This window comes from Vulpes vulpes, chromosome 1 (assembly GCF_048418805.1).
Source record: "Vulpes vulpes isolate BD-2025 chromosome 1, VulVul3, whole genome shotgun sequence".
In the NCBI taxonomy this organism is placed as follows: Eukaryota; Metazoa; Chordata; class Mammalia; order Carnivora; family Canidae; genus Vulpes; species Vulpes vulpes.
Genome location: NC_132780.1, coordinates 141,191,876 through 141,216,413, shown reverse-complemented (window position 1 = coordinate 141,216,413; position 24,538 = coordinate 141,191,876). Strand labels below are relative to the sequence as shown.

At 50.5% G+C, this 24,538-nt stretch overlaps 1 long non-coding RNA gene across 1 annotated transcript; it reads right to left on the bottom strand.

Moving 5' to 3' along the window:
• Positions 1-12,131: 12,131 nt before the first annotated feature.
• LOC140597671 (uncharacterized) lies at positions 12,132-22,883 on the bottom strand. Its single transcript, XR_011999494.1, has 3 exons — positions 22,807-22,883; positions 19,300-19,465; positions 12,132-12,504 (listed from the first exon to the last, which is right to left on the bottom strand). It is a non-coding gene; the product is annotated as an uncharacterized lncRNA (long non-coding RNA).
• Positions 22,884-24,538: the final 1,655 nt, after the last annotated feature.

The following is a 24,538-nucleotide window of genomic DNA, read 5'->3' as shown; positions in this document are numbered from 1 at the left end:
ACACACACGCACACACACGCACATACACATAAATCCTGCTGAGAAAATACTACCCCCCTTAGCCCCATGGGGCTCTCGGGGGCTCAGTAGCCTCTGTCTCATGGGGTGGTCCTAGGAGCAGCTGCAGACGTCAGGGGACCTAAGGCTTGGGCCTACCCTTGGGCCACTTCCCTTGCCAGGCCTGAGGAGACTCAGCCTGGGGGGCTCAGAAAGGTCTCCCCACAGGAGCCAGTTGTCCTCCCATCAAGCCCAGCCTCTCAACTCCTGGACTTCTGTCTGTCCAAGGCCACAGCCCCATGTGGGTGGCCAGAGCACCCCTATGGCTGTGTCGGGAAGGGCAGAAATTTTAAGACTCTCAAGCTGACAGCCAGGCCCTCAAAGCGGATCCTGACAAGGCCTCCCAAAGCAGCCAGCATCTAGCCTGGGGGAAAGGGGACCCCAGGGACTATCTCTTCTCCCCACCCCACACACATAGAGGAAATGCTGAGGAATCCGTGTCATTTCCACATGCTGGCCAGAGAGAGGGGTCTCTGCACCCAGAGTTACAAACCCAGGCCTGTCCTCCCAGGGCCCTTGGCTGATTGCAACTCGAAGGGAGGGGCTCGGCAAACTCCATTTCAGTCTTGCTCTGTCTCACTTGGGGACTTCAAATTAAATCAAAACAAAGTAAAACCACATGCCTAGTGCAGGGGCAATAATAAGGAGGCAGCCAGATGCAGCAGAAAGAACATGAGTTTCAGTGAGAGATCTAGGTTTGGGTCTCTCACCTTCAGGATGCTTCTCCATAAAATGGGAGAGTCATTTCTATCATGCAGTGTAATTGTAAGGACTGGAGGCAAAGCATATCACATAGCAGATGCCTGCGTGAATTTTCTCCATTTGTAACGCCCTCTTCCTATTTCTCAACCAGGCCAGGGAGGTAATAGTATTTATTATCCCATCCTACAGATGAGGAGGCTAAAATTCTAAGGAGAGCCCAAGGCATCTCAGGCAGGAAACTCATTTCACTTCTAACTCTAAAGCCAGCAGATCACAAATTATTATTTGGCACCTGCTGGGTGCAGGGGACTGTGCTGGATTTTGAAGGAATGAAGAGAAGGACTTCAGCCTGAAGTTGTCCTCCTCTAGGACCCTCCTCTAGGGTTTGGGCTGTCAGGTCAGGGATCTGTCTGTTTGTCTGCCTGTCTTCTGCAGGGCATGTCTTCCCCTGTACAAGAGGACTCAAGCTCTAGCAGATGAAAGTTCTTGGTTTGAGGTCTGAGGATTGGTCTCACGGCCTATGTAAGCTGCCTGATTCTGCGCATATCTCTTGCTCCCTCTGCTCCAATGGAGGCACTCTTACTAGCCCAAGACAAGGAGGGAGAGAAAATCGAAGATGCCAGAAGCCCAGCTCACGTAGAAGCAAATTCCTGCCCCCATCAGATGGATGGCTGCCACCTGCTGTCCTGTCCCCAGCAACCAGTCCAATGTCACCCCAGACATTTAGGACATGCCACTTCCCCATCCCCAGCAAGGATGGCAAGCAGGCAGGGGAACTTGGCAAGCTGAAAGGGGCTGTGTGTCCAGCCCCATGTCCCTCTCTACCCACCCCCTGCCCTGTTATCTGCTCAGCTCTGGGGTTGGGAACCCACACCAGGGATTTTGGCCCATTCCAGGGGACACTGCTTTGGGAAGAGGATCCAGCATGGATATCTGGAACTTGAAGCACCTGACCACATGCCTATGCTCTCCAGAGACTGGAGCTCAGGAAATCGGGTAAATTGTGCTTTAGAGGCTGCCGGGGGTGAGGTGAAGGGGATGGCCTGAACCCCACCCCCAATAAAGCTTCTCTGATCTGTTTTGTATCTTGGGCTCCACCTAAGACCTGACAACATGGAGAATTCTACAGGTAAAAAGTGTGAGGAATTCGCTGATGGAGTTCAGCCCTCTCATTTCACAGATAAAGAGACTGAGGTTCAGAGAGGCTGTAGCCACTCAGATTAGAGACACACTAAAGTCAGGCTCCAGGCCCGGGGCTTACTCTTCTGCTCCAGCCTGCCCACAGCCATTGCCCAACGGCTCACCAAAGCTAGGTTCATGAAGAATCACCTGGGCAGCTTGTTGAAACTAGGAACCTGGTGATCCAGGGATGCCTGAGTGACTCAGTCGTTGAGTGTCTGCCTTTGGCTTAGGTTGTGTTCCCGGGGTCCTCATGCAGGATCGAGTCCTGCATGAGGATCCCTTGCAGGGAGCCTGTTTCTCCCTCTGTCTATGTCTCTGCCTCTCTCTGTGTGTCTCTCATGAATAAATTAAAAAATTTTAAAAAAGGAACCTGGTGATCTGGATTCTTTCTGAGCTCCCTGGGTGATTCTCCTTCAGCCTCTCGACTGGGAACCAGTACTCTGCACCATGAAGGATGCTCATAAATCATCAGGACAGACCTAATGCCTGCTTTGTGACTTTGGGCATATTACTTTCCTTCTCTGAACCTCATCAGCTAAAGGGAATAACAATAATAACCGGTGCTCAGCATTGTCGTGATAATAAATGAATTAACACACAACTGACACAATATCTCACCTCCTTCACCCTCCATTTCCCTCACTCTGCTCCAACTACAGCAGCCTCCTAGCTATTCCTTGAATACACCATGCCTGTTCCTGCCCCGGGGCCTTTGTACTTATTGTCCCCTCTGCCCAGCACTTTTGTCGCCCAGGTAGTCCCAAATTCCCTTTCTCAGCATCTTCTGGGCTTGCTCAAATGTCACCAGATCAAAGACCCCTGCTGATCAGCCCTTCTCCGGATTTATTTTTTACCACCTAGATTATTTTTTGTTTTTTACTTCTTGGCTTATTCTGTTTCTCCCACAATATCGTGAGCTTCCTCAGGACAATGACTCAGTTTGCCTTGTCTAATGCCATAGCATCCAGAACAGCATCTAGAAAATAGTGCCTGGCACTCAATAAATATGATTGATTGAATGTATGAAAATAAAATACTTGAAACTGTGCTGGGTACATCATAGGTGTCTGATAGATGAAGGTATTATTCTCATTCACATTTGCACCAACACTGGACATGGTAAAGACCAAATATGAGGCATGGCTCAGGCTCCCAAGGGTGGAAAAAGAGGGAAAGGATGCACTTAACAGGCTAAAGTAGGCTCATGTGATCTGTGTGACCTCAGGTAAGTGTGTCGATGTGTCTGCGTCCTAGTTTCCTATCTGATCAGATGGGGATGCTGTACTTGTTCTGTGTTTGGCGTTTCTGGGAAGGGTTTCCGGGTGCTATGTCTCCGCTGATATTTTGGCTCTCAGCTCAGAAGCAGACAGGAACCCAAGGACAGATGCCTGAGTGAGGTCACGACTTAGGGATCTAATGTCACCCTGACATGGGAGCAGAGTTGTCACCTGCCTTGGCGGTGCAGACACAAGGACGGTTGCCTCACCAACGGGAGGACGTGCTGGGAGCTCCTGACAGGTGGGAAGAGGCCTCCAGATGGCCCCCTCTCTGTCACCACCTCCTCACACCCAGCTTCTGTTGACTCAGGGAGCCAGGAGATCGCTGCTGATAAGGTACAGGCCCTGCTGGGCTAAGCTGACAGGGTGACCTCCCACTGCTGCTGTCTACCCTGGGGGTCTGCCCACCCTGGGTCTGCCTACACTGGGGGACAGCTTCAAGAACATTTTTCTCCCTGGGTTCAGGGGCTTATGCGGAGTGTGGAGGTGCCTTCAGGGACTGAAGACTGCTCTGGTACTTCCCCCATTCCTGGCTCATAACATGTATTCAGATTACACAAATGAATAAATGAATGAATGATGAATGAATGAACAAGGGTCTCAGACTTCACCCCCCAGGCCTGGGTCTCAGGCTATGTCTGCTTCTTCCCCACTGTGGGAAAAGCCAGCAGCTCAACAAGGACACTTCTGAGCACCAATTGTATGCAGGAAGGGTCCTGAGTGTGGAGCATCCACTTCCTCCCCATGGGAGCTCATGGCCTAGTGAGGATACAGCCAGAGGCTGCTTTTCAATACAACCAGCACTCGTGAAGATAGAGCTTTGCTCAGGTGGGGAAGCACAGAAGGGGCGTGTTGTGGAGGGTTTCTGGGAAGGGGTGACACAGAGTTCCTAAAAACTGAATCTAAAGTGCTCAGTTGAGGGGATCCCTGTGTGGCTCAGTGGTTTAGTGCCTGCCTTCGGCCCAGGGTGTGATGCTGGAGGCCCGGGATTGAGTCCCATGTCGGGCTCCCTGCATGGAGCCTACTTCTCCCTCTGCCTGTGTCTCTGCCTCTCTCTCTCTCTCTCTCTGTGACTATCATAAATAAATAAAGCAGTGCTCTTTAAAAAAAAAATAAAAATAAATAAATAAATAAATAAATAATTTTTTAAAAAAAGACAAAGTGCTCAGTTGAGGGACCTGAGTGGCTCAGCGGTTGAGCGTCTTCCTTCGGCTCAGGTCGTGATCCTGGGGTCCTGGAATCGAGTCCCTCATCAGGCTCACCATGGGGAGCCTGCTTCTCCCTCTGCCTGTGTCTCTGCCTCTCTCTCTGTGTCTCTCATAAACAAATAAATAAAATATAAATAAATAATAAATAAATAAATAATAAAACTAAAGTGTTCAGTTGAACCAGGGGAACGGTAACCTGGGCAGTGGAACAGCTCATGCAAAGGAAGTAGCAGAAGAGGAGGGGAGGGTCCAGGCCTGGGATCTGGGGAGGGGTGACTTTGGTGGGCATTAAGCAGAGCCAGTGTGCTCAGGGTCACTAGTCTTAGCAAGGTCCTGTGGCCGCACAGTGGCAAAGGGAGTCGGGGGCTGAGACCAGTGTCCTTGGGCAACAGTCCAAGAGAGCGGTACCGGGGTCTGCAGAAAGGCAGTGCTCCCTGGGAGTCCATCCCAGCCTCCACTTACCTGTCGAGAGTCCCTATTCCTCTGTGTCAGTTCAGATTTGAGGAAACTGAGGAAATGGAGGCCCAGAGTGGCTGAGGGCCGCAGGTTAGGAGGTAGTGGTGATCTCTCTTCCACACTGGGAAGAAAACTCTCCTGGGGCCAGGCCTTGTTCAAAGAAAGTTTCCTGTAAAGTAGTTGCCCCAACTCTGGTTTTCCTTTTGAGAGAGAGTGAGTTCACTGAACTCAAGGGCTGATCTATATACCCTTGTCCTTCCTCTGCAGAGATAATACAGTTAATGGGATTATTATGCCCAAGAACAGGGCTGCTAAGAAAATATTGTGAAGTGAGGGCTGTTTGCAGAGGCCAGATCGAAAGGCCAAATCTTTGCCACCAGGAGGAAGTAAAGGGTGTGCCTCCGCAGGCTCCGGGACAACCGTGCCACCAGGACCTTGCTTTGCCCAAGCCTGTGCTCTGACTTCCCTCTGCCTCACTGGGCTCTGATTCACACAGATGGCCAGATTGCAGAGCTGCCAGCCCCATCTCCCTGGTCTCCAAGGTGTGGGTTGACTGGGAAAATTTCATCTTAGAATCGGAAAAGGCCCAAGCTGGACTTGAAAGATCATCTGGGTTACCGCTCTTTTGTAAATGGGGACACTGAGTCCCCATTGACACGGAGGTGAGCTTGTTTCGGGTCACACGGACAGGCAAGGCCTGGTGGGGAAACTGAGGCACCAAGATGGGTGGTCACCTGGCCGGCTGATGGTTTGTAGTGGGAGAAAATAGGCTCAGAGAGGAGAAGTGGCTTGTCCAGGCTCCCACAGCCTGCTGGCGGAAAGCCTGGGATTGCTCCAGGTCCCTGACCCCTAAAACAGAGCTGGCTCTGTCACCAGCCCTGAGTTCCATCCCCGCCCCCCTTCTACTCATCTGCAGAGAGAAGCCTCAGGGGATCATTGCCACCCCTCTCTGTTTGCTGTCTCAGTCATCCCTGACGGTGTCCCAAGCCCCCTGCTCAGCCCCTTTAGATCTTATCGACCCGGCCCCTCTGAGGGCTCCTCACCTGGACCATCCTCAAATAGCATCCGTGTGCACAGGTGCACGGGCGGGCGGCGTGCTGGGCATTCCAGCAGGGGGGAGACAATGGCTGGGTTAAGAGGGTCGTCTTCTTTTCACACCTCCTGATTCCCCAAGTTTGTAAATCATTATCCTTGGCTACACAAAGCAGGCATTGAGCGGGCCTTGGCGCTGCCCCGTGACAGGGTAGGCAGAAGCTACTGGGGTCCCTGAGCAGCTGGGGGGTAGCTCCTGGTCCCCCACTGCCCCCCATCCTGGGCACCAGGATTGGGTTACCCCTGTAATCCCTGCTCCTCCATCCTCCGTCTTTGCACCCGTTGTAATTTATAATCGAGGGGCATGATGCAACCTGCTAATTACATTGCTCGATTTTGAACACATCCCGGCTTCTGTGACTCAGGCGGCAGAGGGAGGAGGGAGCAGCCGGCTCTGCTTTGTGGCTTATCAGGGCTGGGTTATTCTGCTCACACCCGCTCACGCCTCCCGGCCCTCCGCCTTTGTTAACTAAGGCTTGCATCACCTCCTGCTTTCCATTTCTCCAGAATTTTTTTAACGGCCCTTTTTATGAGCCACTCCATCTTGTTAGCTAATGAATGATTGTGGGGCAGCGATGGGGATCACTTTGTGTCTCTATTAAATGTTACATGATTGCAATTATGAGTTAACAAGGGACAGCTAGTAAAAAAAAAAAAAAAAATCATCTATTCTGCAGCCTGGGGCAGACCTGGGACTCTGCCTGATTCCCAGGCTGAACAATTCCACGCCCTGGGGACCACAGGCTGGACCAGGAACCTGCCAAGGGATGGACGGATGCTCCTGGGCCATGGGGGTGCAGCTGGCAGGAGGGCAAAGGCCGGAGCTCCAAATCTCTTTGGAGGGCTTCCCCACCCATCCAGGGAGTTCAAGCTCCCACAGGCAGGGGGCTGGACTATTGTGGCTTCTTCTTGTCTGCCACTGCTCCCGCAGCCCCTCTCCATGTCCCAGCAGAGTGAGCTTCTAAAGATGAGGCCAGCTGTGCCAGTGCATTGCCCAGACTCCTGTTCATGGCCTCCAGGTCGTCCCCTTACCACTGGGCCCTCATTTCAGCCGAGAGCTTTCAGTTAGCCATCCCCATGGCATGTCTGTCCTCAGCAAACCCTATAGGGGCATGCTGGGCCCCAGGAAGCCAAGGGATCTTATGAGATGGGTCTGAGGATTGGAAGGGGTGGTGAGCAGAGGACATGCAGCCAGCTGTCACTTTGCTATGGAGGAGCCTCAGACTCACTCGGTGGTGCCCAGGACCATGGGGTGGAACATGGAGTGGCCTTGGCTTCTCCATCACTGCTCCAAGGAGGCAAAAGGCAGGCTGTTGGCTTGGGATCATCCCCTGGGGACTGCCGTGGTATGTCCGATGAACAGCCACTGAGCCTCTGCAGGTGCTGGATACACAGGAGGTTCTCAGTAAATAGCAGTCGGAAGCGGGGGCAGAGGCATAGATGATGTCCACAACCCACCCTGAAGACCTCAGCTCGTGCCCTGAAGACGGACCCCAGAACACAGCCTTATTCATATGGCACCCAGCTGCGGAAGAGCAGGACTGATGTCCCTCTGAGCAACCAGAGACATGGCCCAGCCCATCAGCGAGGGGTGTCTGGCAGGCAGAGGGACAAGACTCTTGAGTCCTGGCCTAGGCAAGCCACATCCTCTCCCTGGGCCTGGGTTTCCCCACCGTTCCAGCTCACACCTCAACATTCAGTCTACGCTCTAGCTAAGCTGTTTACATCTCTGCCTACAGCTACCCACCCCACCCCACTTAGACTGGGAGCTCCTGCAGTAGGGCCTGTCCTTGGCTGGCTCAGCTTTTAATAGGCACTCAGTCAGTGTTGAGCTAATAAGCAGCTGACATTAAATGCTCTCCTCGCACCCACTCTGTGCCAGGCTTCCTACCCGTGCTCCCTATGTGTCACCGGGGATCCTCCCAACAGTGCTACTGGGAAGACTTCTTAATCCCCACTTTCCAGCTAAGGCAACCGAGGTCGAGAGAGCTTGCGGCTGGTGTCCGTTGGGGTGGGGCTGGGGCTGAGCTGCCGCTGTCGGGCTCTGAACCAGAAACAGAGTGCTACCAACTGAGGGCCCCCCTTCCCAGCTTCTTTATGGCCTGGGCGGCAGCGGGCAAACAATCATTGGGGGGTGGGGGGCGGGTGGCTGGCAAGGGTGACCGCAGGCTTGGCGACAGAAGGAACACAGTCTGAGGACACCACTGAAGTGCATCTTCAAACACTGCGGCCGCACTGTGGGCACCGGGAAACCACAGCCGCCCACATCTCAGTGGCTGGGCCAGCCCAGGGCAGGAGGCCGAGCTGGCAGTGGCAGAGGGCGGCCGAGGGGCATGCAGGACGGCAGGAAGGCAGGGAGTGGGCAGGGCCCTGCCAGGCTCACCCACAGAAGGCCTCCGCTGGTGGCAGGGTGGGCAACACAATTTGCCAAGCCCTTGTCCAAAACTGTTAGGAATTTCAAGATGGTAACAGTAGAACTTTAAACTGACCTTGGGGTCCTCTCAAGTGTGGGCCCTTTGGGTCACATATTCATGAGGCCGGTCCCGGCCAGTAGGCTGTTTGCCCAGGCTCCCAGCCCCTGGTTCTTCTTGGCAAGGCTCTTGGGTAGTAGATACCGTGTAAAAGGTCTGGCCCTTCCTTGCCTAGCGGGGCCCATGTAACCCACAGTACAGGGCAGGGCATGGCAGGGCTGACAGAAGGGCCAGGCATCGGGAAAAGTCATGCTGGGGACTTTTTTGGAAGCCATGTGGACAAGGCCATGCCAGCACACTGCTGGGATGGCTGGCAGATAGGCAGGCAGGCAGGCAGTGTTGGGCCTGCTTGGTGACTCATACCCGCCTGGCTGCTCAGAGATACTGTGCTGCTTCCACTAGGAAGATGCTGGGGAGAGGTCCTGGGGTATCCAGATTCCCCGGCTGGGCTACGCACAGACCTGGAGCCCGCAGGAAAGCCCAAGGTCCAGTGGGTGCTGAGAACCGGGCAGGTAGCTTGGCCTCTGGAGGAGGGTATTCTATCACCAGAAAGGACTTAGAACCTTCTTTGAGCCTACATCCCCCAGGCTGACCCTTGGCAACAGGGATGACTGTGTTCACAGGCTTATGGCCCACCTCTGCCCTGCATAAGATGTCCCTAAGGGGCTGGGCTGAGTTCCAGTTGTGTCTGCCACCATGGTCCTCAGCATAAGGAAATACTGGTGAACTCACGAGGTAGGAGGACATCGACTCCTGCCTCATTTGTCTTAGGGCTGATATTTAGCTTGAAGGTCAAAGAACGGAAATATGCTCTTGGTTAGCAAAATGGCAGGACATACTCCCTCCACACATGAGTTATGTGCACATCTGTGTGTATGTGTGTCCTTGTGGGAAAGCATGTGTGAGGAACATACGTGTATAGGGTGAACTTATCATATGGAGGGTGAAGTTCTCGATCTTGATCGAGGTGAAATATGCCTGTCTGTTTGGGGGTGCACATAATACACACATATGCAGGATGAGGGATGTGCAAGTGTGGGTAGGGACACGGGGCATGAGGCGCATGCATGTGTACATGTTCTAGGTGGGAGGCACCTGTGCCCACTTGGGGAGTACCTGCACACACAGGGGCCATCCTCTGCTGCTTGAACTTCATCTCTGAGCCAGTCACCCCGCCGGGTCCAGGGGCCAGACTTACTCATGGCCTTGGGATTTCAGGCTGCCTGGTTAAGTCTAGACTCTGCCCCTAACTCACTGTGTGCCTTTGGGCAAGTTACATAAACCTTCTTTGCCTCAGTTTTATCATCTGTAAAAGGGGCTTATGACAGCACCTCCTTCATAAGCTATAAGGTGTGAAAATTGGTGTTTGGTACCTACCTAGTAAGGGCTCAACAAAAATTAGCTGTTATTAGTACCCGGGCTGGTACTGGGGGCTGGGGGCTGCTGCTGAATTGGCTGCTGAGAACAGGGTTGGGGCCTATATCCATTCATCTCTATGAAGGCGATGGGCAAGTTCCAAACACTGGCTTCCCCGGCCTGAGAGGCGAGAATAGGGGAGGGGACGGCCCCTGACAGTTCCCTCAGACTCCATAGAAGACACTGGGGAGGCTGCTAGGAATCCCCAGATTGGGAACACACACATGGCAAGGCATGGCAAGGTAGAAGCAGCTTTTTTTAAAAAAAAAAACAGCCCTCCTGGGACAGTTGAGCTGGGCCCCAGAGGCCACCCACCCACTGCAGGGACTGGCGGCCGCTGGGGACGAGGTAAATCACCCGCGATTGCCCTCTGGAATGCGGTCGCTGTGAAAGGTAACACGCATATTACTGCTACATAAACACAGTTAAACTATTTACCATGGCCTCGGCCTGGCGGCCCCAGGAAGACCCTGCCATGCAGGGGTGGGTGGGCCAGCCTCAGTTCTGCAGGCCACGATGGTTGGGGAGAAGGATTTATTTTGGCAGGAACCAGATCCCTGGCACTTTCCCCGCTGCCACCCAACCAACGGCCTGGCATGGCCCAAGGGAGGCATCTTTTCCCAGCCCAGAAAAAAATGTATTTTGAAATTATGGCATGTCAAAGAACAACAAAATCTCTTTGTTTTGTTTAAGGCCTTGTCCTTTAGCCCATTTTGTGGTGGGCACTTTTTTCAAGTAAGCAGGAGCTTCAGCCCTCAACCCGAGAATGCGCTGGGGTAGATTTCCTCAGGGATCCTGAGGAAGAAGGTTCAGCTCTGCTCCCCAGGAGCCCCCGGTGTGTGGGAAAGAAGCAGCCCCCACCTGCCCGCAGCAGCCTCTGGTCTGAAGGCAGAGACTCAGCTCCGCTCCGTCCTCAGCTCTCTCCTTTGCTCTTGCTCACTCTCTAAGAGTGGAGGCACAGTTCTGTTCCTCAGAATGGGAAGCCCTGCCCAATTGGAGGGTGGACGGGACCACCTCAGGGTTCAAGGCCTCAGGCAGACTCACTCAGGGCATGGGCAAAGGCCCTCAGGGTGGCTGTGGCCTTTCAGGCCTTCCTGGGGGAAATATCCCAGTTGTTCCTTAGATTCATTCAGAGCAGGCATCCTTATCTGGCTCTGGTGCTGGTTCTAGCCTGGGTCCATTTCCTTTCAGCAGATGAGCCATGGCTTCCTTCCTTTTTGGTTGTTTTTGTTGTTGTTTGTTTGTTTAAAAGTTACCAGGGTCACCAAAGAGGTCAGTGAGGCTGACAAACGTTGGAGGGATTTACTACCAGGGTGTGGAGGCCCTGCCCACCTCCCAGCCTCCTCCTTGGCCCCTCCAGGCCTCCCCCTCCTCCCCTGCTCCAGGGGCTGCCCCTGCATCCGCTTCCTGTGCCCGCTTCTGCAGCTCCTGTACCCGGAGGGCCCCCCTCAACCCTTCCCACCGGTCAACGAGACCTTCTTTTCTCCCAGCGTCTACACAACCCAATCCAGTTCATCTGGGTTAATCTGCTCATCCTCCAACTCTCCTGCTAGTAGTCACCACTATTCACTGAAGGTCTTTGCCACTCCCAGCGCTGGCCTCGGCCTCCTTAGCTCCAAGACGCGCACTCCAATTTGCCACTACCCCGCGGCAGGTGGGAATTTCCCGGCCCATTATAGCAAGGAGGAACTCGAGGCTGGGAGAGGCTGGCTCTTCTCTCCCAGGTGACATAGCTGGCGAGTGGGATGGGGTCCGATGGCTGTGCTCTGTCAACGGCACCACCTTGCCCGCCCAACCCCACGCCCCATGGATCCAGGAGCAACCCATTCTCTAGTAGGTGGGATCAGAAAGGGTTCAGGTGGGGTTTTGTTTTAGTAAGTGAGTGAGGTGATCATTCAAACAGTTGATCTCCGAAAAGAGCAGTTGCCCTGATCATGCTGCTCCTTCAGTACCTTTTTGTTCTTGTTTTTTGATTCACATTTCATTTATTTGTATCAACAAGTGCAAGAGGCCAAAAAGCAAGTCTCTGCCATATCCCAGTGCCATGGGCCCCTTCTTTCCAGGGGCTTCAGCTGTGGTGAATCCACCCTGAAGCATCCCCTGCCTCGAGAGCATTCTTGCCCGGCTTCCCATGGTTTAATTCACTCACATGCACTTTTAAAGTCCATTAAACTCATCACATCAGAATCAAAACTTTTTTTTTTTTACCCAATTTAATCCAATTATTCTTTGAACTTGATTTCAAATAACAAATAAACTCTTTGCTTGAGGACAGTTTTAGATTTACAGAAAAATTGCAAAGGCAATGCAGAGTTCCCTTATACTCCACACCCATGTCTATGATAGACATCTTCCAGAGTTTGGTATATTTATTATAATTAATGAACTTATATTGATACATTATTTATTGTTAACTGAAGTCTCTACTTTTTTCAGATTTACTAATGTCCTTTTCTTTTCCAGGATCCCATCCAGGACACTGTGTTAAATCTAGTCTTCATGTCTCCTTAGCCTCCTCTTGGCTGTGACAGTTCTTCATTTTCTTATTTTGGATGACCTTGACAGGTTTTGAGGGGTACTGGTCAGGTATTTCTGTAGAATGTCCTCCATTAGGATTTGTCTGGTGTTTTTCTCATGACTAGGCTTGAGTTAGGTATTTATGAAGGAGGAATACATAGAGATAAAGTGTTAACTTTCCTCATGTCATATCGAAGGTACAAATTATCAAGATCACTTATCACCATGGATATTGACCTTGATCGTCTGGCTGTGGTGATGTTTGTCAGTTTTCTCCACTTTTCCTCATGCCCACCCCCACTCCCCTGCCCCCTGCCCCCTACCCCAGCCCTTTCCATACTAATCTCTTTGGAAGGAAGCCACTATGCAGAGCTTACACTGAACAGCTGAGGAGCTATGATCTCCCTCCTTGAGAGTGAAACATCTACCTCACTATTTGGAAGTCAGTTCTGCACAGGAGATTTGTCTCTTCATTCCCATTTACTTATTCATTTATTTATATCAATATGGACTCATGGAAATTTATTTTATCCTTCAGGTTATAATCCAAACTACTTTATTTCATTTGAAACTGTTCCATCTTTGGCCCTTGGGAGTCCTTTTAGTTGACTCCTTTGGGGTTTTTTGAGCACTTCCTTACTTTCTGACACTACAAGATACTGGCTTGCCTTGTGTATTTCTTGTCCCAGTCCCAGAATCAGCCTTTACTCCAAGGAGCCCTGGAGTATAAAGCCAAGATCTAAGCCCTAGATGTGCTTGCGGTATAGTGGCTAATAGACCCAGCTTACAGAGAAAGGAAATATATGTGTGGGTACTAACCCATGTATGCATACATTTCTATAAGTATTTCTTTTTTTTAAGATAGATTTATTTATTTATTTATTTATTTATTTATTTATTTATTATAGACAGAGAGAGAGAGAGAGGCAGAGACACAGGAGGAGGGAGAAGCAAGCTCCATGCCATGCGGGTACCCGGACGTGGGACTCCATCCCTGGACTCCAGGATCGTGCCCTGGGCTGAAGGGGGCGCTAAACCACTGAGCCACCCAGGGATCCCTCTATAAGTATTTCTTATGTAACCATCTATATCTATTTGAAGCTAAACATGGCCCCAACTCGATTACTACATGGATCATTCTAGCCTTCTCCCCTTTACTTGTCTGTAACCTTTCATTCCAGCAGTGAGAAACCTGGCTCCCACCATCTGCTATTCATTTACTTAATTGCTTGACTCCAGTACACATGTATATGATTTCAGATTGCTAACCCATATTTCTATGGGAAACAACTTGATCAATGAGAGTCCAGTGCTTATGCGCTGTTCCTCTGTCTTTGCTCTTACAGACTCTATTCATTTCCAGAGTGACTTAGCATCTTTCCTTCCATTCCTTTCAGTGAGGTGTTCTAAAGTTTTGAAGTTTTGTAATATAGTGATTGTTTTGCCACAGTCTACATTCTGTCCATGACCTCCCAATCCCCTATGTGCTTTTTTTTAATGCACATAGATGGAGGCTCACTCTTTATACTGTTAGGTTCTGGGGGTTTTGACCATCACTGTGTTATGTATTCACCATTTTGGTGTCACACAGATGGCCCAACCACCCTGAAATATTTCTTGAGCTTCATCAATTCAACTCTCTCCCCACCCTGTTCAGTTTACCATCTCTATAGTTTTGCCTTTTCCAGAGTGACATATAATGGAATCATACAGTATATAACTTTTTCGTACTGGCTTCTTTCACCCAGCAATACTCATTTATGATTCATCCATGTCTCTGTGTGGCTTGACAGCTCTTTTTTTTTTTTTAATTGCTAAATACTGTTAAAATGAGTGAATATTCCACAGTTCATGTATTCACCCATTAAATGACATCTTGGTTACTTTGGCAATGATATTTTTGTAAATTCTGAATAAATTACTTGTATAAATATTTATGTGCTGGTTTTTGTATTGGATGTAAGTTGTAAAATCAGTTGAGTAAACACCTAGAAGTGCAATGATTGGATCATATATGGTATATATATATATATACACACACACACACACACACACACACACACACACACAATAGAATACTACTCAGCCATCAAAAAATGAAATCTTGCCATTTGCAACGTGGATGCAACTAGAGGATATTATGCTGAGTGAAATAAGTCATTCAGAGAAAAACAATTATATGATCTCACTCATATGTGGAATTTAAGAAACAACACAGAGGATCATAGGGAAGGGAGGGAAAAATAAAACAAGATGTGATCAGAGAGGGAGACAAACCATAAGAGACTCTTAATCATAGGAAACAAACTGAAGGTCGTTGGAGGGGAGGGAGTGGGGGATGGGTTAAGTGGGTGATGGGCATTAAGGCAGGCATGGGAAGGAATGAGCACTGGGTGTTATATGCAACTGATGAATCACTGAACTCTACCTCTGAAACCAAGAATACATTATTATGTTAATTAACTGAATTTCATTAAAATTTAAAACTTTTAAAGAGTATTTTTGTTTTATAAGAAGCTGCTAAACTTTTTTCAGCTGTACCACTTTGCATGTCTACCAATGATGAATGAGAGTTCTGTTGCTCCCCATCCTCACCAGCAACTGATATTGCCAATTATTTTTTTGGATTTTAGCCATTTGATTAGGTATGCTGTGGCTTCTTGTTATTGTTTTAATTTACATTTCCCTAAGGACAAATGACAGTGAGCTTCTTTTCATATATCTATTTCCCATATATATTTTTTCATATATATTTTTTTTTCTTTGGTGTGCTGTCTATTCAGATATTTTGCCCATTTTTAGACTGAGTCATCAAATAACTTTTGATTTATTTATTTATTTTTAAAAGATTTTATTTATCTATTCATGAGAGACACACAGAGAGAGGCAGAGATATAGATAGAGGGAGAAGCAGGCTCCCTGCGGGGAGCCTGATGTGCAACTCGATACTGGGACCCCAGGATCACAACCTGAGCCAAAGGCAGACGCTCAATCATTGAGCCACTCAGTAACCCCAACTTTTGATTGTTTTTTTTTTAAATCTGCATTTAAGAGAGGAGGGTCCAACTCAACTGAGCACTGTCAGCATTTAGGTGAGACATCTAAGAAGTGTTTGTGGAATAACATTCCATGGAGACCTGGAATCCCATAGCTAAAAGACACCTCTGGGTTCTTTTACAGGAGAGGAAAATGGGATTTTGCGAGGGGAAGTGGTGGAGTGGCAGAGACACCTATTATTCACCACATATCCCAGCACTCCCCATCACTTACTAGACCCCCTCATTCTCAGATGCGATGATAAGGGTAGTCCTGCCAATGGGCTGTGAATGGAGATGCTGTCCATCACTTCTGGGCCAAAGCATCAGAGAGCCAGTACATAGCTCTCCTGCTCTTTCTCTATCCCTACAGGCACAACCATGGAAGCCATGTGTCTCTATTTGGTATAGCCAACATCTGGGGTTCCTAATACACTACGTAGAGCAAAGCCCCTGCCAATCTGCCTGGGCTAAATTGTGTGAGCTAGAAAGAGACCTTTGTGGTGTGAATCCACTGAGATTTCAGGGGTCATCTGTTACCATGGCACAGCATGGACTATCCTGACTTACCCAGCCAGCCAGAGTGCCCCAAACCTGCAGGTTTGCTGGCCCCAAGGAGGAAAGTTGCTTAATGGAGAGAGATCATTTAAATGAGTAATATGTACTGAGACCTACCATGCACCTGGCCCCATGTTGGCACTGAACCTTCATTATCTCTGCTCTAGAAGATCCAGCTCTCTGCTTAACAGTCTACTCTTGCCATTCACTGGGTCTTATCTCTCCAGATGACACGTAGGGGTTGACGTGTCATTGGAGCTAGATTTTCCAACAGCAGAACAATCTTTATGGGATACTAAGGTAGATCCCCCACCCTCAAGCCCTCAAAAGTCCTTATAAATCATATATCCCCCCTCAAAGTGTTTCCTAATGGGAAGTAAGTCTCAGAAGCTCTGTTCAATCTTTTGCTGCATCTTTTATTCACATCCAGAACTTACTTTCAGCCAACCCCATCCTTTCTAAAAGTGGGAGACATTTCCATCCCATTGTTCAGAAGACAAGCACCTGCCAGTACTTAACACCCCTCTTTTCCAGCTCCGCCCTGCCTGAAGCAAATTGCCCTGCGCTGGGCCTCATAGTAGCCTGTGGGCCCTGCTGAAGCAGCCACATTATTCCAGCCTTCTGATCCCAGTATCTGGGGGCTAGATGCAGCCATTAGGGCAGGGAATGAGCCTCTCTCTGTGTGAAGAAGGGAAGTGATGTGCACAGGGCTCAAAAATTGAGACCTTGACCTCATTAGTGCAATGCTCTGGTCAGTGAGCTTGCAGAAATGTGATGTTGTTAATTAAGCACTGATTTATTTAATCCCCGTTCTTGTGAAATACATGCATTTGCCTTCTTCTTTCCCCAGAGACTGTAAACTCCCGGGGGGGTAAGGGGGCACAGCAGGGGGTGGAGCAGGAGGAGGACCAGCCTGGGGTCACCCAGACCTGGATTCGTTCACTTCCTGACTGCTCTGACCCTGGGTAACCTTCCTGAGCCTGGGATTGGGTAAAGATTACAAACTTGGCACTGTGCCTGGCACGTAGGAAGCTCTCAGTAAATTATAGCCATTATTATCATGCTGTTAATTATTATTTTATTCTAGCAACTGAAGAATGATTTTCCATTGCTCCCTCTTGATTCTTCAGAGGCCGTAACTTGTCGACTGTTATTGTCCAAAAGAGCTTTCTGCTGTGGTGGAAATGTTTAGTAGCTGCACTGTCCAATATGGTAGCCATCAGCCTCGTATGACTACTGAGCACTTGAAAGGTGGCTGGTACAGCTGAGGAACTGAGTGCTTAGCTGTACTGAATTTTATTGCAAAGTTAAATGCAGAAGCTCCTGATTTATGACAGTTCAACTTACAATTTTTTGACTTTATGATGGTGCAAAAGTACTACGCATTCAGTAGAGATTGTACTTTGAATTTCAAACTTGGATCTTTTCCCAGGCTAGCAATATGCAGTACAATATTCTCTCATGATGCTGGGCAGTGGCAGCCACAGCGCCCGGTCAGCTACGCTATCACGAGGGTAAACAGCCCTTACGATGATTACAATGATTCTGTCCCCATACAACCATTCCGTTTCTCACTTTCAGTACAGTGTTCAATAAATTACCTGAGATACTCAACACTTTATTATAAAATAGGCTTTGTGTTAAATTATTTCATCCAGTTTTGGCTAATGTATCTTGATGTTTAAGGTAGGCTAAGCTAAGCTATGATATTCAGGTTAGGTGTATTAAATGCATTTTTGACTCACGATATTTTACATTTACAATGGACCTATCAGATTGTAACCCCATAAGTTGAGGAAGATCTCTAGTCTCATGAACTTAGTGGCTACTGTATTAGGCACGTTAGGTGCAGAGGGTGAGAGCACAGGCTCAGGGGTGGACCATGTGGCTTCCCAACCTACTTCCTAGCTGTTAAGACTTTGAACTAGTTACTCAGCCACTCTGGGCCTCAGCTTCCTCATCTGCAAAGTGTGGATATTATAGTAGAGTGGTTTCTCTTCATCTGCGGTTTCGCTTTCTGCAGTTTCAGTTATTCACGGTCCACCTTGGTCCAGAAGCAGCTGATCCTCCTTCGGACTTGGGATCAGAGGGTCAATAGCAGCCTAATGCTAAGTCACAATGCCTCTGCCATTCCCTCACTTCATCTCATCACGTAGGCATTTTATCATCTCACTCACCACAAGAAGAAGGGTAAGTACAGTACAATAGGATATTTTGAGAGAGAGAGCGAGCACATTCACATAACTTTTTTTTATAACTGTACACAGTTACAATTGTTCTATTTTATTGTTGGTTATTGTCGTTAATCTATTACTGTGCCTAATTTATAAATTAAACTTTATCATGGACATGTATGTGTAGGAAAAAACATAGTGTATAGAAGCTTCAGTGCTATCCGCAGTTTCAGCATCCACTGGGGGATAAGCCCACAGATAAGGGGGGACTGCTTCTGGAAATGTGATGTTGTTAATTAAGTGCCAATTGGGATCCCTGGGTGGCGCAGCGGTTTGGCGCCTGCCTTTGGCCCAGGGCGCGATCCTGGAGACTCGGGATCGAATCCCACATCAGGCTCCCTGTGCATGGAGCCTGCTTCTTCCTCCGCCTGTGTCTCTGCCTCTCTCTCTCTCTCTCTCTGTGACTATCATAAATAAATTTAAAAAAAAAAAAAGAAAAAAAAATGAATTAAAAAAAAATTAAGTGCCAATTTATTTAATCCCCTCAACGCTCCTCTCCCCGCAGGGCTGGTGGGCTTCTTGCCCTTCTTGAGAGGGTTGTGGCCCACAGGAGGCAGGCTCACCCTCTGGTCCCGAGGTTCTGAGGGCAAGGCAGCCTGAGGAAAGCAGCTCAAGTGGGCTCAGGGGCAAAGGGCTCTCTCCATCCCAATCTCCCAGGCAGGGGAGCCGTAGAAGCTGAACCACATCCCCTCTAATGCCATCTCCAAACGTGGACACGATCTGGCCCACCTGCCAAACTCGGTCAGAAGAGACCAGAAGTCAGGAAGGCTCTCCCAGGAAGCTTTGGAGAAATGGAAGATCTGGGTCCCGTGCCAGAGCCCTGGAGCGGGGTCTTTGGAATTCCCCCATCCTTCTCACCCCGATGAGGAACTGAATTCCTCCATTTCAGGGAATGGGTGCAAGCCTGTGTCCTTTCCTCTCAATTCCTTCCTCTGCAGGAGTGCAAGGGCCACATGGGGATTTCCGGATCCTGGGACTTCTTGGTGCCCCCAGAGGCATAGCCTCAAATTCCCCCAAAGAATTAATCAGCATCAGAAGCCAAGGACCCTCTGAAGGGCTCGCGGTCCCCAACTTCACCTCGGTTCAGTCCTCACCTGTCCCACACTTGGTAGGAAATGGAAGGGTCTGCAGGCACAGTCCACATCTCCTCTGGGAGGTGGCCTGAGAGAACATCTCCTCCTTCTTCCCCAATGTCTGGGACGCCTGCTTCTGGAGTCAGGAGCAAGCCACACTTCAGAGCCACAGAGGAATGCCACAGTCCTGTGGAACACAGTATTCAAAGACAGGGCATGGGACCGGGACCATCTTTGTTCCTCTTTCCCTGATTTTAGGGTGAGAGACAGAAGGGGGCACCCAAATTAGACTCCAGGAAGGACTTTCTGGTGTGGGAAATATGAGACAGTGGGCAGTGGGAGCCGGTTATATTCAATCCTCCGGGAGAGGGCTCTGGTAGAGCAAGCTGATGAGAAATCTGGGCTTTAAAATACACAGGATACATGGCTGATATCATCTCTTAATTAGCTGGATTTGGAGTCAGACAGACTGGAGTTTAAATCCTAGCTATGCCACTGACTGGCTATGTGACCTTGGGCTAATTGTTTAATGATGCTTCTATTCAGTTTCCTCATCTGTAAAATGGAGATGAAGAGACTCACCACCCAGATTGGACTGAGGGAGTCCCCTGGGTGAATGACCCTAGCCCAGTGCCTGGCATGTACTGGGCTATAGAGAGGTGGCCAAGTCTGGGCTGGCTGGAGATTTAGGGTGCAGTGGATGGGGAAGACCAACAGGAAGCCAGGCTAGAGGTGGAAGGAGTAATCATCTCAGCTGGAGACAGCCTAGGGGCCCTGCCACAGACCAAGGAGTGGGCCCTCCTCCCTGGGCCAGGCTGAAGATCTCTATTGCCCAGCCCTGCTCCTACACCCCACTTCAAGGCAACCATGGGGGACAATGAGAGGACTGGGACCCCTTCCTGGAGATCTCTGTTCTTCCAGCAGGCCTCCTATTCCATCTTGATTGGGTGGAAGCCCCTCATGGGGCCAGCCAGAGATAAGTGGTTTCCTGTAGTCTTCCTCCTTCTCCTGCAAGCCCTGTAGAGAATCCTGAGGAACACCCTGGGAGCTGGGGTGCTGGCCTGCTTCAGGTCCGTGCTGCTGAGCAGCAGGGCAGGGAGACCTTTGGTGAGCTGGGGAGCTGGCTTGTGGGCAGATTTGTAGGGGACCCACTTCCCACCAGACTCAAGCATAATTTGAAAACCCACCTGGATCTCTCAGCAGGGACAGGAAAGAAGTTGGCTTTACTCGGCCCTGGTATGTGGCATCAGCTGGCTCTAGCTTGAGTACCTTTGGGGGCCTCCCTCCCTCCCCCTGCACCTCCCAACAGGGGTAAGAAGGAGTCTAGCCACTGGGCTTTAAGCAGCCTCCTAAAGCCAGCTCAAGCCAGACTACTCACTGCCAGGGAGGGAAACCAAGAGGTGGTAAGCACCTGGGAAGCCCAGCTCTGTGTGACCCAGTGGGTGTCTTGAATTCAGGTTTAGGTTCTTGGATATAAAGGAACAAAGCTCTGTCATAAGATACAGCCTCTACTCCTTAGACTGGGGGTTCCCTGGGAGCAGGGCTGTGTTCCCCATCTGATGGTCTTGGGAGGTGGGGCCAATCAGCTTTGACTTATGCCCACCATCTGAATAAGACCAAGGTGTCTCCAGAAAGAAGTGATCTCTAACTTGTGGTGTCCGGGATCTGAGGGTGATTCCTTACCAATGAAGGTAACTCTTTTTCCTGTAAAGCTGTGGACTCCTGGAAGCTCTTTTGGTGTTTGCTAGATCTCTTTCTTCCCCTTACCTCTGCCTGTCCTTGCAGGGAAAGGAGCCAGGGGCTAGGCTGGGCCCACTGTGGACTGAGATAGAGAGGGACACCTTGCTCCAGGCCCCTTCTGTCCCCCTCCCCCACTTCCCCCCCCCCGCCCCCCTCTCAAGCCAGCCCCTCTGGCCTCTGCAGCCCTGCGTTGCCCAAGGCACCCCACCTCGGCACTGTCCTCCACTCCTTTGCTCACAGAGGAGGGTGCTTGTCTGCCCACTACCAGGCACAAAGGATAAAAATACCCAGTGGAAAAACACATGGCTCCAAGTCAAACATTAACCTGCAAGACCTGGCATTCTGTCCACAGTGTCCCTTCTCAGGCTACCTGGCCACCAACATGCAGCTGGTGACGGTATCCTTTCCCTCTGACCATCATTGTGACTCTCAGACATTTACCTACATACTTCCAGCAGGAAGCACGCACCTGAGGACCCCAAGGGCACAGGTCTGGTCAATCTGTCCAAACTGGTAACTGCAGGGGTGGGGTGATCCTCCCTCCACTCAGCCTGGGGTCTCCCCTGAAGCTCTCTGAACTTCCAGGTCAGCCCAGCTCCCAGGTGAAAACAGTGCCTCTGACCCTCTGGGGGAGGAGCCCAGCTTAGACATCCTGGGTTCCTCGGGGTTGCCATCCATCTGCTCCAAAGCCAAGTTCACTTTAATTCAGGAAGGAATGATAACTGGTGAGGGGCTGGCGGGGCATGAGAAGAGGAGAGAGCCTAGCCAGTGGGGGCACTCACAGCTCAGCAAGCTGGGAAGCCACCTGGAGGAGGTATTGGGAGAGGCAGGCAGGTGAGAAGTTCCAGCCCCGTCCCTACCTAACCCTGTGTGTCCAGCTCTCGTACTACCAGGTGGGTCCTATTCATTGGCATCTTCACAGCTGCCTGAGGCTCAGCCCGGCGACAGTCTGCCCCCCTGCCCCCCTGCCTCCCTGCTCCCTGCTCCTCACACCTCTGGGGGCTGATGCCCAGTGGTTCTAGGAAGTGCTTGTGCAGCAGCCTTGAACCGGAGCCAAGTGCCCCATTTTCTGTCAAGGAAGCTTGACTATGCACAATGAAAAAAGAGTAAAGTCCATCTGAGCACAGCACAACTGCCCCATCCTTCTGGCTGGCTGGAGGCCAGTGGGCCCACTTGGAACCCAAAAAGGATTTAGGGGGCCTGGGACCAGGGAAGCCCTCCTGGCCACTTTGATATCCACAGCAGCATTGCATACGACAGAGGGTGTGTAAATATTAACTTTGAAGGGGAAGCGGAGGGTTTGCATGGCGGTCAGCAGGGCCTTGCCCTCCTCTCTTGGGGCAGCGGAGAGCTATCCCTTTGGGGATTGGCCTCCTCTGGCTCTATCACTGGGTCAAGAATCCAGCACCAGACAGAGGTTGGGAGGCCTGGCGCCTGGCCTCTGAGGAACAGTCAGGCGCCCCCAGGCACAGGAGTGCCTCCCCAGCACTGTCCCCCCAGGCTCCTGGGGACTTTTCCCACCAGGGTTAATGTTGCTGTGCAAGGACAGAGCTCTGGAGATAGTGCCTGAGGCTCTGCCCTGCTGCCAAGCCAGCAGGCCCACCCAGGAGGCCCCATGGGCTCTGCAAGTCTGGGGTAGAGACCAGTTCTGCCACTGAGGTAGCCACATGGTCTTGTAGGAGTTACTAAGCCTCTTTGAGCCTCAATGACCTCATCTATACAATGGGGACAGTTATGTCCAGCTCTCAGTTTCCCAAAGATTAAGTTGGTCTGTCACTCCGTTAGTACCTGGCAAATGAAGTTATTCCAGAGATGGTTGTTCTAGTTAATTCTTTTCTCCATTCTGGGCCTCAGTTTCTTGATCTGTAAAATAAAATTAATCATGCTCCGCTCACTGGACTACACGAGCTGGCCTCTATATCATGGCCCACGGACATCAGTCCGCAATCGTCAGCACAGCTGTTACCCGTTCCCCTCTCTGTCCTCACTGGGTTTGGTCATCTCTAAGGACCCCCGCTGGAGGTCCAGGGCACTTGCCACCTGCTCCCTGAACACAATCACACACCCTGCTCTTCCCCCCTTCTTGCCCGGGCCAGAACTGCATCATATCGCCCTCATTATCGTGCTGACATTTGCTTTGGCTCATGGAGCAAGTACCTGTTAAATTGAACAAAGGCCGAAAAAGAGGCAGATAACAGGTCAGCCAGAAGCCTTGGCTCTGGAGAGAGAAGCAGGCAGAGGTGTTAGCCCGAGCCCTGACCTCAGGGCCGAGAAACAAAGCCAGTGATGTGGGTCGGTGGGTGTGAGGTGGGCTTGGGATTAATTTCCCCCAGCTGAGAAGCCAGAGCTGGGGGGAAAGGAGGGATGTTTGCATCTGGATGCCATCTGGACGAGGGCAAACACCGAGGGGCCACTCGAGGAAATGCCTGAGCAGCAAATCAAATCCTGCAAAGAAATTGCCGAGCCCTTGAAATAAATGTCTGAGGGAGAGGAATGTGTCTGGGAGTGCTGGTGGTGGAGGGGAGACCAGGTTAGGGAAGGAAGCCAAGGGGAAGAGGAAGGGAGCAAGCCTAGGGGCCTCTGGGGAAGGGGGCCTCTCTGGGCGGCTGGACCTCCGGGCTGGGGGTGATGAAGGCAGGGTCTCCGGACCCAAAGAAGTTCTACATTCCCTCAGAATTCTGGGACTGGTTCCCTGTAGCACCCCCAACCACTTGCCACACCCAGGCCCTAGAGGGATGCTACCCTTGAGATCAAGGAGCTTGTCTGCTCCATGGGCACCGCTAAAGCACCTACTGTATGCATAGCCACAGGTGCAGAAAGCTTATACTCTATGGTGTGAATGGGCAGAGTGTGGTGGTTTTAGGTTCTGACAGACTCAAGTTCAAATCACCTCTCTCCCTAAACTGGCTTTCACAAAATTTAACCCTTCCAGGCAAGGCTCCATTTTCTCATTTGTAAGAGGATAATCTTACAGCCTCTTAGGCCTTCCCTGAAAATTCGACCAGTGCTAACACTAAGTGGGGCTCCAGAGCAAGGCAGGAGGTCTGGGGGACCCTCAAACCCCCATGGACTGGGGACTGCATCCTCCCCAGTCCCCACCCCCAAACTGATGCAACAAGGCTGGCCCTGGCCCTGCCCAAGGGAAGTACACTCTGACGCAACCCCAAGGGGGGATGTCGGGAAACACACTCCCCCCAAGTCAGCTGACAGCTGTGAGGCCTGGGACACATGGGCCTTCTCCCACCGCTCCACAGTATTCCACCCAGACGGGCACACACCAGTATGTGTGCATGCACGCGTGCTTGCATATTTGTGTGCGCACATAAGTACGGGTGTGTTTGTACACGTTTTTGCATCTGTGGATGTACACATGTGCTTATGTCTACATATGTATATCTTGTGTGTGTTTATTTCTATATGTTTTGTGCAGATGAATGTGTGTTTTAATGTGTGAAAAGCATGTGTACATGTCGGTATGACTATGCTTTAGTATGTTATGCAAATGAGGATTTTATGTTTA